Below are 17,494 nucleotides of genomic sequence, written 5' to 3'. Positions count from 1 at the left end.
GAAACTCGTGGAAAGAAAATATTTCACCTCCCCAGCCACAGTGTATAATTAGCTTGTGGTAATAATTGCCCTTGTGTGACACCGAGGCCAAGTAGTCAGTAAGATAGTTACACAGATAGTACAAAATACCTGTAGTTATCTATTTTGTAAGAGGGATACTAATCCCATGCTTCAGGCATTAGGTCAGTCTCTGTTAAAGACAAGGAGGAGACCTGGTATGCTGCTACTTTCAGAGAAATATAATATTAGACCTGAGAGACCTATCATCTGATCTCGTGTGGCATTTTCTACAAGAAAGAGCAAGAAGGAAGCAGAAGGCTGGAGGGTCAAAAGTAAAAGTGTGGATAAAATAAATAAATAAATAAATAAATGAAGAGATCCATCAGAATGGAAAGAGAATGAAAGCATGGGACAGAAAAAGGCTAGGGTTGAGGTTTAGGTAAACTCTCTTTTATTTTGTTCCAGTTTAAGGTTTCAATGGGGCTGTCCAGAATTTTATTTAAAGACTATGCATATACCTGTGTTTTATAGAAATATGCTTTTGAGGATCATACTGTTTGACTTGCAAGTTGTCTCCAGTGTTTACCCAGGTGATTATCAGTATACAAGTAAGTCTGATTTTGTTCCCAGTTCCATTTCACAGTATTACTGATTTATTATTACACTTAATTAATCCAAGAAAGGAATGTCTAACAATTAGCAATTTGTGAAGACCAGATGCCATGTGCTGCTATAGTTAGAGAAAGTATGTATTATAAAGCCCATTATGTGCACCAGGTGTAAAGACAAAAAATTATCTACTTTAAAAAAAAGGCTATTGGAACAAATATGATTAAAAGGTATCTAATTAATTCATAAAACAGGTGGAATAGCAAACTGCTGATGAACCATTCTGGACAGGATAATATGCTGAACATTTATTGAGATTTGAACAACTTTGGTTTGGTTTTGCTTTGATCTTGAAGCCTTGTGACTTTTAAGGCTTCCTTCCCCCCTTGCCAGCCAGCCCTCAAGAAAAAAAGAAGAACTGATTTAATCCAAAATACTAAGACAGAGTTTTTATTTTACATGTTACCAACCCATCTGAAATTGTAGCTGAATGTAGTCTTACCTGAAAACCTGACCAGAGTGGTACAAAATTGCTCGGTGTTATTGCGTAATATGTGTTTGTGCTGAAGCTCTTCTGAACCGTGTGTTGGAATTACTTCTTTCCAATATTTGTTGGATTGTCCTTAGTCCAAGTGAACTTCATGTCTTTCAAAAATTGCTCCTTTAAAAAAAATCTAACCTGGAAACAGAATGCCTCCCCAGAAATCAAAAGTATTGACTGTAAGCACAGTACGCCCACCAATCAAAGTAGTGCTCCACAGTGTAATTCTTAGTCTGTGTTTTCAGTTTAACTGGTAGCTCAGCATTGTTTTGAGAAAACATAGTAAGGAGTGCCAGTGAAACCTTAAAACATAGAAAATTAAATCTGGGACAGAAATATCCCATGCACATATCCATCTCATTGAGTTATTTTAGTGTTTCTGAGTTTTGTCTGGTATTCATGCAAGACAGTAATTGCCACATAAACAAGCAAAGAGCAAATGTATCTTTATTTGGGTTACTCAGCTTTCTATCCTACTGTTTTCTCCTTTATATTAGCCCCTATTTCATGCCTCAGGGCTCCTTACCAGCTCCTCATTAAGGCATGCACCTTCTTGTGGCTTCTTTTCAACCTCCTGCATTGCAGCAATTAACCCATTATAGTACCAAGTACATGACTGTCACAGCATTTACTCAAGATTCAAAATACTCTCTCATTTTATGCCAAGTTTTAAAATTAATTTTGAAGGGAAAGAGATATGTTGAAACACATCAGGTTTTTACCAAAAATAGATCATGCCATGCTGCTCTCATAACTTTCTTTCATGAATAATGAAGGTTTTTTAAGCAAGGAAATACAATAGATCTCACTCCTGTGGACATCCATAAATCATATTATAGGGAGTTACAGGAGGACGGGTGTTATTTAAACTGGAGAAGGCAGAGATCAGTTAGAAGAACTATAAGGAACTGATTGAAGAAGAGATGACTATGGGTTGTGCTGAAAAAGGATCTTTTGGGATGGACAGAGATTAGTACTGGAATCCTACACAGACTGCTCTTAGGACTGATCTTTTAATAGGGTCATTTTCATTAATAAGCATGTAATGGAAAAGGAAGTATGCACTATTGAAATTTGCTGATCGCCCAAAGCTAGGGAAAACTACCAGTATTGAGTTGTAATAGTGCAAGTAGAGGAAAGGGAAGAAAAGGAATGGGAAGGGACCAAGTGAAATCCAAGAGTATAGCCTCATGATGGTACACTTCAGAAGACAATGAAGCAGAGGTTTTAGGTACCCAGTTTGGGTGGGTATCATTGCTTTAGCAGTTGGCCAAAAAAAAAGAGATACAAGTTAAGTAAACAACTTGGATCACACTCCTTGATAATAAAAGGTGGCTGTGAGCCTTAGGTAAATTGTACCTGTAAAACAAGTGTGATACAGAGAGTTAACTGTCAATGGTGGATTTTTTTCTGTTTTTCATTGAACGCTGCTGCTCTAGACACAGTACAGGTACACACTGTACAACTCGGGTCATTGATGTGCAAGAAAATTAATTCAAACTGGGACAAGGACTGAGAAGGTGTACTGGGAGGAGGAGGTGAGGCTGTCTAAGGGAGACTAAAAGTGCTTCACTTGTTTACACAAACAAAACAAAGGCTGTTAGGGAAGGTAACTTGTTTATAAATATACAAGAGTGAGAAGAGCTATTTAAAGGATGATGTTGACATAAGAACAAAGGTTCTTCGTTCAAAGATGACCATGAATAAACTCAAACAGGAAATTAGGAGGAAGTGCTGGAATGAAATCCTGGAGCAGCCCTCCAACAGCAACAGGGGGAGGAAGAAACTTCACTGGTTCCAGTATGAAATTTGAGAACTTCATGAACCCAATTACATGACATGTGGTTGACAGCAAAAGCTAGGATTTGAACTTGATTCAGGAGGTCCTTTTAAATCCTATTTTCTATGTTTCCAGGGGGAAGATGATTTAAATCTTCACCAAGAGATGTCTTAGATGCTGATAACAGTAATTAATACCTTACACTCCAGTAATACCCTTCCATCTAAAGACCGCAAAGCACATTGAACACATGTGGGAATTAAACATCTAAATATCCACCTGTGTTGTTACTGTTACTCTGCAGCCAGGAAACTGCAATGCCCTGAGCAATTCTTTTTGGATCCCCTGGAAAAATCTGTAAAAATGAAGAATAGACCTCACAGATCTCCTAGTTTTAAGAAGAAACTTGTAGTTCTGAAAATTGTCATAATGTTTTCAAGGCTTTTTAATTCCAGAAATCTATGAATTGTATACAATTGCTTGTACAAAGCTATAAGCCATATGCTGTTTAGCTTAAAATGTCAATGAGCTAGTCAGCAACAGCAAGAAAACGAAGGTGTTTGTAAATGTTGCTTTTAAAAAGCATTTAGGAAAATGAGAGTGGTCCTCCAAAGATGCATGCATCTCCAAAATCAGAACAATGCTCTACTGTCATTAAATAACGTGTCACGTAGCTACAAATAAGAATCACATAGCTTGAAAAAATGTTGTTTTCCTCTTGGGGAGCTGGAACAGCACCAGTTCCGTGTGTGTTAATTCCCACTCTGACTTCCACTGGGAAAGGCGCCAGGGGTGGCAAGGGTTGGAGAGCAGTTGCTCCCTGGCTCTGCTCTCTGCCCTGAAACCCTTCCATCCCAAACCTGCAGAAACCCAGCATCACTTGCTGGCATGCAAACAAGCATCCAGCACACAGAGGAGACTGAACACACTGGTTTGGCTCTTTTCTGGGGGCTTAAATTCCTCTGTGCCACCTGTACTTTTCCACCTCCTGTGGAAGGGGATAAGTCCTGAAGTCCATCTGATTTATTGTTTGCACTATGCTGATCCCTAAGTAGCAAAGCACTGAATACAGAGATATATTCAGAAGATCAGATTTGTACAATTCCCACCTAGCAATAACCTCCTGCTTCTCCCAGTGCCATGTTGGACGCTGAATATGGTCCCTGAACAGTAAGGCCACTGGCCTCTGCTCCTACAAATTCCTCCCCTCTGTGGCCTCTGCCAAGGTGTTTACAAGCCCCAAGCCGTGGTGAGCCAGATGGGCTCCCAGGCCTGTATAGAGCCATACCCTAGAAGAGCAGGCTTTGCCAGAAAAATATATACTCTAAATCAAAAGAAACCACACACATGTAGCTGAGCACAGAAGTTGGCTCCAGCAGTGTGTCGACCCTGTTAAAAGCAAGTGTCTGAAAAAAGACCAAGTACCTGTTCACAGTAAATCAGCCTTCAGGATGAAGACTACACTTCAGCAAATCTGCAGTGGGAAGTAATGTTCTGCTTGGGGCAGGGAGGGGTGGTAAAGGCACACAGAGGATTTGTCAGTCACCTGAATCCATTCCATGTCAATAAAGCCAATTATTTTCTAGGTGGCTAAAATTTACTTATTCTTCTTTATGATCGGGAAAGATAGACAGCTGATGGTTAGACTGGCTACACCTTTCACATGCTGCTGGCTTTTCTGGACCGCAGTCTCTCCAGTGGACAAAATACTGAGCCTTGTTTTTCTAAAGCTCAGAACAATGAAGCCCTAATTCTTGTAATACCATGCAAATAATAAAAAAGTCATAAGAATTCCCATACACAAAAAGGCCTGATTCTGCCTATAAAATATATTGCTCTGCACGCGTGTAACTGAGCACAAAAGTTGGCTCAAAGCCCACTTGTAACTAAGCCATGCATGTGAGGACAGAATAGAGGCCATTGTCTCTTGAGAGCTTTTTCATTTTTCTTTGTTGTTCTCCAGGACATCAATTACCTAAACTGAAAAGCAGAATTTTTTCTCCAATGTAACATGTCTCTGATAGGCTATTTAAAAAAAAAAAAACTAAAATTATTATTTATTTAATCTGTTAAATTCCACTTCAGAGACTGCTGAGAGAAAGTAATGTGTATCTATGGTCTAATCCTATGGATCTACCCAAGGAGAGCTTAATCTGCTGGAATGTTGCCTGGAGCAGCCTCTGATGAAGTTTTGTCCCAACTCATTTCATAGGAGAAAAGGGGTGAAGAGTTTCCTCCCTCAAGTTCCCACACAACCTTTTCAAGTCCAGATTTTCCACATAGGGGCTAGAAGACAGACTGCACTAGAAGACAGAGCAGAAAAGTGTCCCTTCTGGCTTTCCTCAGCTTATAATATAGTTTTACTGACCTTCCCTTGGTGTCTGCCACTGCCCCTTTTCAAGGGCCTTCTGAAGAGCAAAGTGAAATTCAAAGGTTAATGTAGTTTCCAACCACATTAACTTTCCAGTAGTTTTTCTGCAGAGTTTTAGCACAGTGGGGAGCATTCCTTCCTTTTCCTTCCCTCTTACCTCCAGCATTTTCTCTCTGTCTCTCCAGAAGATCTTTGCAGAAACACTAACAGAAAAAAAAGTGACATGAAGGCTTGTTTACCCACTTTGCTGGAGAAAGATGGTAGTGTGAGAAGGATGTTTAGCCTAACATCTCTTCATAGCTGCTGCTTCTGCCCTGGAACACACTGGCATATCACCTCAGATCAGTATGTTTAGAAAGATCTGCACACATTTTTGACTGGAGAATCTGCCTTGGTTCCAGATAGGGTTCCTAAAATCTGAGTAGCCAACTGGAAATCTTGAGGAGTGTGCATCTGGCTGAAGCAACCTCAAACCAAACAGACTTAACAAGACAGTTTCTCATCCCTGGCCCTGATCTCCTTCTCTCCCAGCTTCACTACCCACCTAAAAAGGGTCTGTTGAAAAGGCAGAACTGAGTAACTGAAAATAAATCCCCAGCTTGTGTTAACAACCTTCATACATCCACTCTCTCACATCCAAAACCCCAACATCAAAACCAAAGGTGTGTTCATTTTGGTATTTTGGTTTCAAGCCAGCTCAGGTAAAGCAAAAGACAATTCAGAAATTTGAGAAAATCTGCAGAAACAAAACAAAAGATGATGATAAGCCTATAATGTGTAACTTGAAGGTGTTTTACCAACATTTAATAATACTGTGGAGGGAAGGAGGAGTTGAAGAATCAGTTTTTGCTTGTTATTTTCAACTTCAGCATTCATTTGATACATATTAGAAGGCTCAAATGCAATCACATTAGAGGCTAGGAGGTCCAATTCGCTGTGAGCTTGTGGGAGGTCTTGTTCTTGAAGACATTGAAGTATTTTGCTTTCAAATGCGCTTCACATATTTTTTTTTTTATTAAGAGTTATGGGATTTAATTAAACTGGTGGTCTGCTGGCTTTTTTTCAGTCAGAAGTTACATGTAACCTGCTTCCTACATCCTTGTATCTCCCTCTCTCTCCTTTTCCCTTGCAGAAGGTTTTGCTAGGCATGTACATCCATTTCAGAATCTAATCATAGGCAACTTAAATCTTTCCAACATTACCCACATTAGTAATTGCAAAATAATAAACATGACAAAATTCAGATTAATAGGGCATCCTGCACAACTCAGATGGCAGGGAGAGCCCTCTGGAATTCTAAGAGTAATAGGTCTGTGTTTATTTCTCAACCGACGGCATAATGTGACTGATTTACAAGAGTTTAACTCAAGTGTTAATCTGACAGTGACGAAGAGCTTCTCAGTGGCAGAATCACTTACACTATCATATTAGTTGCCTCCTCTATTAAAGCAGTATGGTCGATAATTGGAATGCTTTTATGTCTAGTGGTTCTGACAAGGCTCTCTTTAGGTCACATATGGGCGGTCTGGCTTGCTGCACAGCTGAACAGTGGCAAATGATTTAAACTGAGAAAGTATTGTTCTCCTCGTATTATGGAGCAAGGGCAGTTCAAGGAAAGTAAGGCTCTGCACCGGCTACCTGCTGGTGTGTAGTAAAATAAGATGGACATGATACTGGGTTGGAAGTACAATTAAATCTATTTTGCACCAATGTGTTGGTGGACAGATGAGTTTCCACATGGCAGAGCTTTATGATCTTTAAGGTAGACTGAACTAATAGATTGGTGTGGAGCACACTGAAGTTACTAAGGATGAGAAAGCAAGCAGCAGTACATTTGAACTACAGGTTTCTCATATGCTCCACGTCATGCTGAGTTTTTATAGCTCCTGGCTTTCAAAAAGCCTGTTTCAAAGAGGTTTGCGCTAGACTGGGCATGCAGTTTTGCTCTGCAGATATTGTCGCTACCGATTTAGTGGAATGCAATTAGGAAGCCTAAATTAAGTGGTAATGGAGAACCAGCTCTTGAAACTGGGGTTTCCACGGCAACCACTGCTTACAATACAGCCTTCAGTTAGTTTTCCCACTTTATCTGCAAAATGCACAATTGAGCTTTAAAACAGCTTTGTGCTGAAAAGCACACTGTAAACAACTGTTTGCAATGAGAGTTTTACACTGTCTTTAAATACAACAAGCTATCAAATAAAATTTACTTGTCCACGCTAATAAAAAAAAAAAATCCAGGCAGTACAAAAAACTAAAGGGTCCAGAAACTTATTATTCATTCTGGAAATTTATATATAATACAAAAATTCAAGATATTGTGGGTCCTCAATTTTTCTTTTAAGTCTTATCATTATTCCTCAATTTTAAGACACATAATCCTATATCTCTCAGTAGTGAGAAGAACTGAGTGTTTTGGTACAAATACTGCATTTATCACAACAGCAACGCTATATAGTTAGAAAGTGCTTTTCTTCTAATATGAGCTAATAAATGTGTATTTTCATCATTAACATCTAGCAATCCTTTACAGATTTCTTTTTTTCATTTTTCTTTTTGTAATACGTTACTATATCTTCCTTAAATGTTCATCTCTTATGGCAAATTAGTGCTGTGCCATCTCTGAACTGCTTAACGTTCTTGATTACTTAAGGATCATAGCCCAAATTTTGCATCTTGTCAAATGTAACCACAGGTAATTAAACATGTGTAAAAAACAGGAAAGTGGAAAGGATGATGTTACTGTCATATTTGTATTAACCACCTTTTTCATTATAACCCCATCAAACTGAATCTCCAAACTGAAATTACGTATTTGCAACCAATTGTTTCTCTTCTGTTGTACTATTACAAGTCTTGGATTAACGTTGTCAGGTGATCTGTAAGAGCCGAGATCCTAGCAGTTCTTAATTTTCCCTTTTTTTCCCTTTTACAGTTACATGTTTTAATCACGAAAATCTAAGAGAAAACATTGTGTAAACTTCACTAAGATGATTTCAGAAGTCACATCACTCAATTTTCATTTCTGGACTATCAGCTGTTAGAGTACTCTTTTAAGGCAGTGTTCTTTGGAAAAATTAAAAATGCACCACCAAAGGATTGCACAGCAAGTCAAAACACACCTAATCTGTGTTTCAGCTGAAGTACAGCAACCCAAGCACCTTGCAGACTTTCAAGGCTGACACGCCTCTGTGTGTGTGTGTGTGTGTGCGTGTGCTACAGCAACCAAGTCAATGGAGAGAGAGAGCAAAAGGGTGTGAGGGTGAAGGTGATGAGAAGGGGTGAGGAAGAGTAGGTGTGGGTGCCTTCCCTTCGGAACCTGCTGGTCAGAGGACTGTATCATAGCATCCACACTCATGTGTAAATCTGGATTTGATATAGTCTCCACGGACTTTGAACATGCCAGGCAGGGAAGCTTGCCCTTCACAGTACGAGTGTGATTTCAGCTGCAGTGATCAGGCTGTGACTATTCTGATCTGCTCGAAACAGCCTTTTCAGAGCTAACCAAAACAAGAATGAGGATGGGAAGGCTGATCGCAAAGTTCATATCTCCTCTGCTGTGTGCCAGCACTAATGGGAGTTTCTTTTGTGATGGGTAGGTCATAAAACACACAGCTGTAGAGACTGTGCAGGGTGAACAAATCAAAGAACTTAGCAATAAAAATGATGTGCGTGCCAATATTATTTAATATTAACTTGTGAAAATTGTTAAAGAAACACATCTTTGTCATATATCAGGATTGGCTCTAAAGCTGAATCAACGGATTAATAGTGTTATTTGTAATGATATTGTCCTCATAAAGGCTTTATTATTTAGGAATCAGAGTTGGAAATTGTAATTTCTTTAATGATTTTTCATCACATAAATTAGCCTGCCTCAACTCCTCCGTCTAGAAGGCAAGAGGAGAGGTTGAGCTGGTCCCCATATTCATTCTTACACAAAATCTGCTCATTTGGACGGATCCCAAATTTTAAAGAAACAAGTTCCTGGAAGGAATGCAGAATGCCAGTGTGCACAAGACTTTCACAGGGCATCTCGTTTTAACACTGACTGCCTGCATTTTATCAGAGTACTAAAGGACACATTGAAATTATTTTGTTCTGGCACCAGCGCGCGTTGTGATGTGTGTGCGTTCAATTGCACTTGACAAATCTTTGGGGCAAACAAAATGGTCTAATGTAAGGAAATATCTTAGCATATTCCAAAATGACATTTTTAGACCAAACATGTGTTCAATTGATTTGCCTTCTCCAGAGATCACTTTTGAATCCAGGCCCGCGATAAGTAGGAGGGCAGGCTCTCGCTGAAGGCCAGGCGGGTCAGCCGTGCTTCCGCTGGTATTTCCTGCGCTGCAGAGTCCCGTACCTAACTGTACAAATAGCTCCACATGGCATCCTGAGAGCGTGCCAGGGAATTTTATGATCACATGCCAAGTATGGTTGTCAGGTTCCACTCCACTGCTGTGTGTGTATGTGTGTGCTCATATGTGTGTGTGGCTGGAGCTAACTTCAGACTGAGTAATTACCATAATCCAAACAGGGCCTTTACCATCTTATTTGCATTCAGCCAGCAGTGCTGTTTTTATCAGCACCACTACTGAATTGTTGCAAAGTTTTAATTATCTTGACAACTCTCTATTTTTTTTTTTATCTGTTCCTGGTTTTGGGGTTTTTTTCTCCTACCCCCCTTGGGTTGTGTTTGGATTTCAGCAGTCACCCCCCTATGGCAGCAATCACATTTCACACTTTTTCTTCTTCTAGTACAATCCACAGTAACCACCTCAAAGGCTCCTCAGAGTGGGGACAGAGGCAGAGGGAGGTTGTCTTTACTAATTAATGCCTAATATTCTTCACAGCAAAATTCACTCCAAATGTCTCTTTTTAAATTGTATTTGAATCCCTGGTGTAACTTTACATATGTGTGTAGGCTTGCTGAACTGAAAGAAAACATTTCCTATGCAGAAAGCTACCGCCTTGCATATATGTTTGCCAGACTAGAGCTTTAGTTGTCATGTTTTCTGTATTTCCATAATCTTTTGATTTAGGATTAGTATAAAATGTATCATGTCACTTACATTTGCTCTTTCTCAAACACTCCGTATTTTCAGTATTTGAATGCAAACTTAGGCAGATTCAACCTTGAAATTAGACACCATTTTTTAGCAGTAAGGGTAATTAAACTCTGGAAGAGCTTGCCCAGGAAGGAGATGGACTCACCATAGCTTGGAGTCTTTAAAAAAAAGATTAGTCAACTTTCTGAAACACATGATTTAATCCAGCTTCTGGGGAAAGATTCCAGTGTATGCACACAGGAGGTCAGACGAGGCAGTCTCTGAAGTCCCTTTTGACTTCTGAGCCTGTTGGCCTAGAAATCTGGGTTCAGATATGTTTCGGTTCACATTTAAAGATCAGTTGTAACATCTATATACAGAAATTATCTCCTGGGAACATTAAGACAAAATATTATTCAAAAAGGTGTTGTCTGCTGAAGACAATTAGGTTTTGCTTGCTCAGTTTTCCATTGACTTTTGCTTTTATAAGTAGTTAAAAATCACAAATATTAATGCAGATTACCATACTCCAGTATGAGATCATTATGGAGGAATGGAAGGCTTTAAAGCCTAAAGATTCACAGAACAAATGAAAAAGTCATTTTTAGTCTGTTGGATTCTCAGGTGCAATAAAAGTTTTAAAAATAAACACCATTAATATTTTTCTAACTATAGAATACTATGATTGTATTTAGCTTCTCATCTCTTATGAAGTTTATGCATCAGATTCAATATAATTGCTACCAAATGGTATGGTGGTATTCTGTTATCCTGAAAGGTAAACAAATTTTGTTTAGCAGTTGTTAGACATTTGTTTCGCTGCAGTTTGGTCTTATGAACACCTTATCATTGTTTTCCCTTTAAAAGGAAAAAAAAATAAAGGTAAGAACCATTAGGGATTTCTCTTTAAATCCAGCAATCTATGCATACTCCTAAGAATCAATGCTCTGTAAGCTGTCTGGTGTTCTGCAATAAATTCTAGCTTTTATAGACTTTTGCTAGGCCAGGTAGCTGCTAATGCCATAGAAATTGATTATTTGTGGTGTTCTTATCACTGCTTAAAATATCTAATTGCTTTTTCTCCACAGATTTGGATTTGGCTTGCTTGATGATGGGCGATTAATGAAGGAAGCCCTAACTGGACAAATGTTAGTCTCCTGAGACAATGTGTTGTTGATAACAGGCCTGATTTGAGCAAGTTTAGTCGAATTCAATTTTAATAGTATTTAAAGGCACAAGCAGGACACATATCGCTGAGTTTTGGGCTGGTCTGTTTGGCTTTTAAGTCCGTTGTGCTGCCAAAGTTTATTCCCATTAAGTATTAAGCTTTGCAGAGCTGCAAAAACACATATGTCTCAGCTGTAGAGACACGTAATTTACCTCAGTACAGCAAGTTTTGTTCAAAATTCACCTTTTTCCTTTCATACTTATGCAGACTGGGGTATGTAGTTGACCACTGTATGACTGTTCCTGTGGAGGAATTATTGCACTCTGATTATTTTGAACCCTAAAAGTTATTGATTGAGGTAAAGAAGAGACAAGAACGTATTGCAATCAGTTCTCAATCTAGTGAGGACAGCCTTCTTTAAAGGCAGGTAATCCTTAGCCGAAAAGCTGTATGCAGTTGCTGCTGCTCCTGTAGGATTTTTCACATAGCTGCGCCTGCGTCATTTATGTGAAGTTAAATATGAACCACTTTCTACTGCACTACCAAATCAAGATAACCACCAAACAATAAGTCACTATCTTACTGGATCACTGCTTTGAGCATGAAATTCAGCTCACAGCTCAGTCACAGATCCAGCTGAGGAGAAAAGACATCTCCCATCCCACCAGAATACTGTACTCCAAGACATTTCCCTTCTTCATCAAGATGAAACAATGACATCTAAAGTCAGTAGAATCTAGAGTTCTTTCCTCCTTCCAAGAGCTCCCATTTTCTAGAGACAGGTAAACCAGAAGGAAGAAGGGTTTGCATTTATGCACCTTGTGCGCTTGCTAACCCCGGTGCCAGTCTTTCTTTCTATGTCCCCAAAAAGGGTTGTTAAAAGGAAGTCTAATGGCTAGCTCCCTGAAGGTCTAGGCATGGCACTCTGCATTGATTTTAAGCACCAGCCTGCAGAAGTGACTGCAGACACCTGTGTTTGTTGTCATTTAAACACTATGTGTGGAAAGGTGGAAATCTCAGAGTGGGAATCAAACTGGCTGCGCAGAGAAAGGCTCAAGCATGAGGACTGTGCTCCAGCAGGTACCTGTAATCATAGCCCCTTTTAGCAATGTGGCCCCAAGCTGGCTGGAGTCCTCTCCTCAGGCTGACACTAACAATATTTGATTCAAATAAATCGATAAATCCACTCTTACATTTTGCAGTATTATCACAATCATAGCAGTGATGCTGTAAGCCAATCTTTTACATAACTGCCTTGTAGGGGTTTAGGCAACGTTTCACATATGAGGACAAACTACAACTCTCCAGACCCAGGACTATTAGCCTTGTCACTTCTGCCTTGCAGGGACACCCCTTAGACACAATGTTCTGAATCAGAGTGTTCCCTCTCTGTTGGAGACATGCCACACTTCAAGAAGCAATTTAAGGTTTATTGGTCTAGTGAAAACAAAAGAGGTATCATAATTATTCTTTTTCTGCTATGGCAGTTAGAGAGCAGTTACCTAGGAGGAACCCATCTCACAAGCCAAGGCATGTCATCACTTATCTATTTTAGCCAGATTAATGTTAGTTAGACTATGCAAATGCCTCATTTTGTACAGCTATAGGTTAATACCTTCTGCATGTTTTCCAGGCATTTCTATTAAAAGGACAGGAATTCACTAGAAATGTTCAGTCCTGTGGAATGGCTGCTTCCCAAAGATGTCTCCTCCATGCAACCCTGCAGTGATTCTCCAGCAAAGCAATGGCTGGGAGTTACACCCCTGAGGAAGAGGGGCACTCTCCTTTTTCTCTGGGTCAATGTTCTCATATAAAAGGCACAGCAAGGAAAGCTCTTTCCCAATATTGTACATACTAGAGGCTCCTGCAGGTGTGATTAATTAGGCGTGATTAATTAAACCACAAATCATGACCTTTTTTTTCCTGTCACATTACTTATAAGCAAGGAGCAGTCCATGAAGTTAAATGGTATAGGATAGTACATTTTGAGGAAATAGAAATGAGTTGTGTTGCGTGTGGTCAGCCTATGGGATTTGCTGCTACAGGTGACCATCTGATAAATAGGGTTCCTTGGCTGGAAAGAGTAGTTGTTAATGCTATTACCATAATAGATGGAACCAATCCTATATTCCTGGGACTTTTGGGTGAACTGGGAAGGCAGAAGTGACTCCTACTTGGCTAATAAAGTAAGACCAAATGCTCCACATGCTGGGAAGTCAGGCAGGAATATTGTTCTCCACGGACAGCAGCACTGAACTATTAGCTTGATCTATGACTTGCCATTTCGTGGTTTGGCTGTTTGCTTATTTGTCTGTCTTCTTAATCCCTCCAGAAAATGCTATACTGGGTTTCTCTGTTGACTGAATGACTAGGCTTGGGCAGAAGATATAGCTGCCTTCTTCTTTGACGTTTATATCAAAATTGATTAACAATAATTCTTTTACAGAAAAAGATTGACAATAAGGAGTGGATGTTCATCTTTAATGAACAAAATTATCGTCTTTACCAAAGTGGGAACCAGCTAACTTTGATGGTGTGACTGACCACCTTCTTAGCAATAGCTGAGTGTTTGCTTCTTCTTGAAATGGTAAAGTAGTGCTGTTTCCATGAAGAGCCACCTGTTGTTCTAGTCATTTCTTTCTCTCCTTCGTATGATTTCTTGGGCCTTTCTCATTACTTGCAGTAGCAGGATGTGCTGGGTAGTATTTATGCAGTCAGAAATTCTAACTTAGAGCCTTTACAATCCTGTCAAGCATTCAGAATTATGTTTATATATTTTAATCCTTGTAAGGTAAGGAGTCCATTCATAATCTAATTGGTTTTGTTTATTGTTATGTTTGCCATTTTACAGAATAGCTCACTGGAAGGTGCCTACTCTATATTGTTCTCACTTCTTAATAAAACGCCTTACCTAAAAGATTCTTTCTTTTCTTTTTCAATTATGAAAATTCTTTCCTGATCTCATTAAGCCCCCAAAAAGATGAAGTGTTATTTTTCCTTTTTTATTTGTGACAATAAATTTAAGCACACCTGTGGCAAACTAATTACTATGTCATGGGGGGGGGGGGGGGGTAATACAGAGCAAGCCTGTTAACTGTGAATGCGAAGAGATGAAGTAAGCAGAAAAACAAAGAGAAGTGTGGAGAGCTTTGCTGCCATATTGTCTATGACACCATCAGCTCCTACCTTTAGGATTGATGAGTAAATAGGTACGTAACAGAGACACTATTATTCTACAAAGAAGGATATTTCAAATGAAATTTAGAAAATGTAAAAGGCTTGTAAACACATTCTCAGACACTTTATAATGGCAACATTATAGAGGGAGCTTCATTTGCTTGTCTTTTAATTTCAGATCCTTACAGTGGAACAATGTTATGCAGAGGTCTAAATAATAACGTCATTGATCTTAGCAAGTATTGCCATAGCACTAGTATTGCCATTTTCCTGATGAAAGAAACCACTCTGTTATACCAGTTAAAGATTCACGTTGTAGCCTTCATTTTTGTACTTAAACCAGATTTGGGCATTTCAGTGTTCATGCAAATTGCAGTGTCTTTCAGAGTTGTGCACTTTATAAGACACTTTGTTAATTACAGAGGTAATAGACATCATCACCTTTGTTTAACCATGAAAGTGCTGATTTTCAAATTACTTGAAGTTTTAATTATTGTGATTATAACTCAGTACTGCCTCCATGACATTTCACATACAGACATTACTTCAGTGTAAACCACTTAGGATAACAGAAATAAAGAGTTTTTTTTCTGTATATTCATAGTATACTGGAAATTGAGAGGCCAGGACTTCTTACAAAGACTATCCATTGCTTATTCCCCTCTGCAGACATCCATGCTACATTCCCTTCCTCCCTTACGTACCAGAGCAAGAAAATTGATTCAGTCACTAGCAGGGATTCAGTGGTCTTCTTTATCACACATAAGTTTTAGTGCTGCTCAAGAGTGACCTTGAAGAAGACATGAAGGATGTCTGGAATATGCTCTGTCTCCCATTCCTTCTTTTACCCAAGGCAAGGGAAATGCACTTGTCCCAGGGGCCATCATCCTTTCTTTCTTCAGGCCTGGCCCTGACGGACAAATATAGACATAAACTGGAGAGTTCAGTCTCTCTGAAATCTAGTCTGTTCGCATAAAATAGCCTTTGTCAACATTAAGTGCTGGCATTAAATGCCAGAAGTGGAGGAGTTTTGGAAATAGCAGTAAAAAGCCCCAGTAGATGAATCTGTACCTTGCAGAAAATTCTCTTCAAAAAGATACAGAAAGGGACTAAACAAGGGAGCAGGAGAAGCAAACACAGAGAGAAAGTAATGGCAAAAAAAGTCAAACATTAAATATTCCTTTTAACTGCTGTCAAAGATGGAGATTATACTTGACTAAACATCTGAATCCTCTACCACAAGTCAGGACTAAGGCCGACTTCATCTTTAATTTCAATGGTCTCTATAGAAAGGAGCCAGTCAGTTATTCTGTGTACTACCATCACTAATAGACCAAGCAGATGGTTTTGGTTTATTGCCTGAATGCTGAAATTTTTTACTGTAAATATATAAATAAGACATTCACTTGCCTTATACAAGTTCCTTATGTACTTTATAATAAACCATTTTGACAGAAAAATGTTGACCAGCCCTAGCCTAACGCCATTCAGACAATGAATTCAATACTGGCACAAATCCCATCCATTAATAAGTCAATGTTATTACATTTACTTTTACAATTTGAAGGATAAAGGCAAAAATGCAAGAGATGGAGCAATAAGAACCATGTGGTCCCTCCTTTCAAGGGTCTCATCCAGAGCCCGTTAAGTTAATGTACATACTCCCTTTGAATTTAATGAGCTTTGCATAAGTCAGAAATTATTGAAAATGAATAACAAGAAAAAGAACCACCCTGTTTACGTTTGTTGGATTATATCCATAATAAACTTGTAAAAAATGAAAACAGTAGAAAACGTTAAAGCATATCCAAATACTAACTTTATTTTAGAATTCAAGATGATATCGTTTCCTGATCTAACATAAGTATGTGATGTCACAAACATCAGATTTTTCCCAAATCTTTACTGAAAACATGCCGCTCCCCATCATCAAATACTTTATCTTGGTTTCTTCTTGTAGCTTTTCCTTCTAGAGATGCGCATCTTTGTGCAAGCAGTTATGAATATCAGGCAGCAGTCTGGAGCACACTACCACTTGGGACATCAAAGGATTACAGACTGCTCTCACAGGAACTGCTGGAAGGGAGATGGTGATGGGTCAGAAAAGTGTCCAGCCGAAGCAGAGAGCCTGAGAACACCCCAGTGATCAGAAGCAAGGCCAAACACCACTCTTACAAACAAAGATTTCAAAACTAAGTGAGATATTTCATTTCTGCAGTGAATTTTATCACAGATAAAATCAAGCATGCAAAAGGACTGTAATATTAAATCCGAATTCCCTATTTCAGCAAAAGGGAACAGAGGAAAAGACAGATGGAGTGATTTGCTGGGGCAGGAAGAGCTGTAGGTGGAACTAGATCCCCTGTCCTCTTCAGAGGCTGCCTTTTCCTGCTTGTGATGTGGAAGAAATATAGCCACTACCAGGCACCTGCAAAAGTCTTCCACCTGTTTTCATTCCAAGTGACAGAACCCAGAGGACTAAGTGCATGCTCCCCACTAGTCTGTAGGGAGCGTGGTGTAGCTGATGCAATTCCCAGCGACAGCACACCTGCAAGGTCTCATTGATCTGCTGCTTGGTGCTCTGAAAACTCAGAAATCTATTATCAGTGTGAGCATGTGCTTATTGCTCAGATTCCCTGCCTTTGCTCCCTATATGTACCTAATTGTACCAGTGTACGCATGCACACACACCTAAATATGCACACACATATGCATATATACAGGCATGCACACGCGGGTTATTAGGATGAGTGCATGTTAAAAGCTTTACATATTTTTTTTACAAAACTGCACATAA

General features: G+C 39.2%; 1 long non-coding RNA gene across 1 annotated transcript in view; it reads left to right on the top strand.

The window, feature by feature from the left end:
• The window catches only part of LOC133272477 (uncharacterized), a 165,377-nt gene extending 148,234 nt beyond the window's left edge, over positions 1–17,143 (top strand). The window contains exons 5-7 of the long non-coding RNA XR_009744447.1: positions 14,601–14,729; positions 16,658–16,893; positions 16,992–17,143. This is a non-coding gene — a long non-coding RNA (uncharacterized LOC133272477). The remainder of the gene's footprint in view (positions 1–14,600; positions 14,730–16,657; positions 16,894–16,991) is intronic.
• Positions 17,144–17,494: the final 351 nt, after the last annotated feature.

Source organism: Pezoporus flaviventris, unplaced genomic scaffold, assembly GCF_033815535.1.
Source record: "Pezoporus flaviventris isolate CSIRO_AGI_PZ_B2104156 unplaced genomic scaffold, CSIRO_AGI_Pfla_v1 ptg000030l, whole genome shotgun sequence".
Taxonomy (NCBI): Eukaryota; Metazoa; Chordata; class Aves; order Psittaciformes; family Psittacidae; genus Pezoporus; species Pezoporus flaviventris.
The sequence above is the reverse complement of the archived record's forward strand: the minus strand, read 5'-3'. Positions and strand labels throughout refer to the sequence as shown.